We start from the raw sequence: 2674 nt of genomic DNA on the forward strand, positions 1-2674 counted from the left end.
TCTATAAAGTTCATTTGCATCAACATGGAAGATTTCACAAGAGCAAATAAGCTTTCACATAGCAGAAAAGACTCCACTTTGATGCACAAAATTCTTGAGTGGAGACTGTGAATCTGTAAACAGTGCTAATGAGCAGTGAGCTTGTTGACTGACCTGACCCTATGAGCATTCTTTATTTGCAGTGTACACAGATGCTCAAGAATATTTTTCTTCTTTTTTTATCTAGAGACCATGCTCTTTTCATTTTATATATTTATATTTTGGCTGCTCTGAGTGGCATGCAGGATCTTTGTTCCCTGACCAGGGATTGAACCCTGGCCACAGCAGTGAGACTGCAGAGTCCTCACCACTGGACTGCTAGGGGATTCCTCCAAGATACTTCTTTATGGACATCCAGGAACAGCCTGAAGCCTGGAGTTTCTTCCAAACTCATCTGAGCTGCCATTTGTTTACCCTATAGTATTAATATGCCCTAAGACCCCTACAAAGCACTGTATATCATTTCATCTCCACAGAAGCTCCTATCAGAGGAGTGCTGTTATCCCCCTGGTACAGACAGCGACTGAGGCTTTTGAATGTTTAAGTGTCTTCCCAAGCTCTACTATCGTACAGTGTGGCTAGAATTCAGAGCAAAGCCCTCCCACCACAAGGTGGTCTTAACTATCATCTCTGTTCTGCAAGAGGTTGTGGGTTTGGAGATGAGAGAGTAGATAAAGAAGAAGACAGGGAGCCCAGTTTCTATAGGGTCCCCCCCCCCCACCCTACTGCAGAGGGAGGCACAGGGAACCTGCACTTTAATCCATTTCTTCATTGCAGCTGCTCAGATGTGTAAGGTCCTTGGAGATTCTTAGCAGAAACTTCCATAGGAAAATGAAAGGTCTTTTGCTCAGTCTAATTCCATTTCCTAAACACAGTCATTCCCCAGGTAATCTTACTCTTTCTGCCCATGAAACAGTGTGTTCTGACTCACATAATAGACATTTATAGAGCAAGTTTGAGGGCCTAATGAATGCCTCTTATGGTTAGCACTAAATATAATCTTCCAGAATGTGGCAACATTCTATATTTCTAAAGTTCAAGTTATAAAATGAAAACCTCTTAGATGAAAAAACAAAAGGCTTGAAGAACAAACAAGTCTATGTCTTTTCAATTATAAAAAAAGCTCATTTGAACTTTTTCCAGTATGTAATTGAACCCATCAGCCATTATTTAGAAAAACTAGTGTTGTTGCTGTTGTTGTTGTTTTTGAAAACAAATATACTTCTGGACTTGAGGGATTGTGTTTGTCATATTCCCTGTTATGTCTGGAATAAAACCTAAGGATACAGTGCTTCATTTTTCAATAAAAAGGACAACAAGGAGTTGGTGCTTTATTACATATATGTTCAGGAAAGGAAGGCTTCCCAGGTGGCTCAGTGGTAAAGAACCTGCATGACAATGCAGGAGACATAAAAGACACAAGTTTGATCGCTGGGTCTCAAAGATCCTCTGGAGGAGGGCATGGTAACCCACTCCAGTATTCTTGTTTGGAGAATCCCATGGACAGAAGAGCCTGGGGGCTACAGTTTGTGGAGTCAAACAGTTGCACACAACTGAAGTGACTTCGGACACATGGCAGGAAAGGAGTGCTTAGGAAACAGAAGTAAGAGCAGGGAGCATTCCCTGAGCCATAGAGCCCTGGCAGCCCCACATGTAACAAACACACTGGCTCTGTGGGCTGGTGGCATGAGGTTGGGAAGAGGCTGTGACTAAGCCCCCTCCCCCTGATGCATCATCAGGCCCCCTGGGGCTCCCCCACACACTTCAGGGTGCTCTGTGCTCCTTTCAGAGCTTGGGGTTGAATCTTAGGCCCCTTAAACTAAGTTCACATAGGGCCCAACATCTGAAACAAATATATATGATCCAAACTGAAGCGATTTCTCTGATGTTCCAGTCAGTAAGACTCCATGCTCCCAATTAAAGAGGGCCCAGGTTTGATCCCTGGTCAGGGAGCTAAATCCCACATGCATGCCTCAATTTAGAGTCCACATGTCATGATGGAGATCCCTCAAACCGTGAATAAGCCCCTTCACCACCAAACAGTAAATAAATACATTTAAAAAAAAAAGAGAGAGAGAGAGAAATGGTAAAATAAATAAATACATGGGAGAGAGGAGAGAGCTGCCTCATTTGGTGATCAGACAGTAAAGAATCTACCTGCAGGGCAGGAGACCTTGGTTCGATCCCTGAGTTGGGACGATCCCCTGGAGAAGGGAAGATTTCCAAATTTCCAATGCAGGGGTTGCTGGTTTGATCTGTGGTCCGGGAACTAAGATCCTGTGTGCTGCAGGATGTTGCCAAAAAAAAAAAAAAGGAAATAAAAAGAAATAAAAATGACAACATATATACTAAAATTGGAATGATACAGAGATTGGCATGGCCTTTGCAGCAGTATGACTCCCAAATTCATGAAATGTTTCATATTTTTAAACCATCCCCCCAAAAAAGAAGAGTAGATAATTAGGGCTGTAGTTTTATGTATTTTCAATAATCTAAATCAAAATTAGATTCCTCTTCCCCACATTTGACTTCGTTTTGCAATGTGGCATTTTGATGTCAAGTTCTTTGTTCTTTGCTTGCCTCTTAAAGTCAAAACGCTTGTTCTGAAAGGTAGTTGTTGATAATTTCCAAGCAG

General features: G+C 42.1%; 1 pseudogene; it reads left to right on the forward strand.

Annotated features, from left to right (window-relative positions):
- Window positions 1-2372: 2372 nt before the first annotated feature.
- LOC114116525 (U6 spliceosomal RNA) lies at window positions 2373-2467 on the forward strand (annotated as a pseudogene).
- The last annotated feature ends 207 nt before the right edge of the window (window positions 2468-2674 follow it).

This window comes from Ovis aries, chromosome 9 (genome assembly GCF_016772045.2).
Source record: "Ovis aries strain OAR_USU_Benz2616 breed Rambouillet chromosome 9, ARS-UI_Ramb_v3.0, whole genome shotgun sequence".
NCBI lineage: Eukaryota > Metazoa > Chordata > Mammalia > Artiodactyla > Bovidae > Ovis > Ovis aries.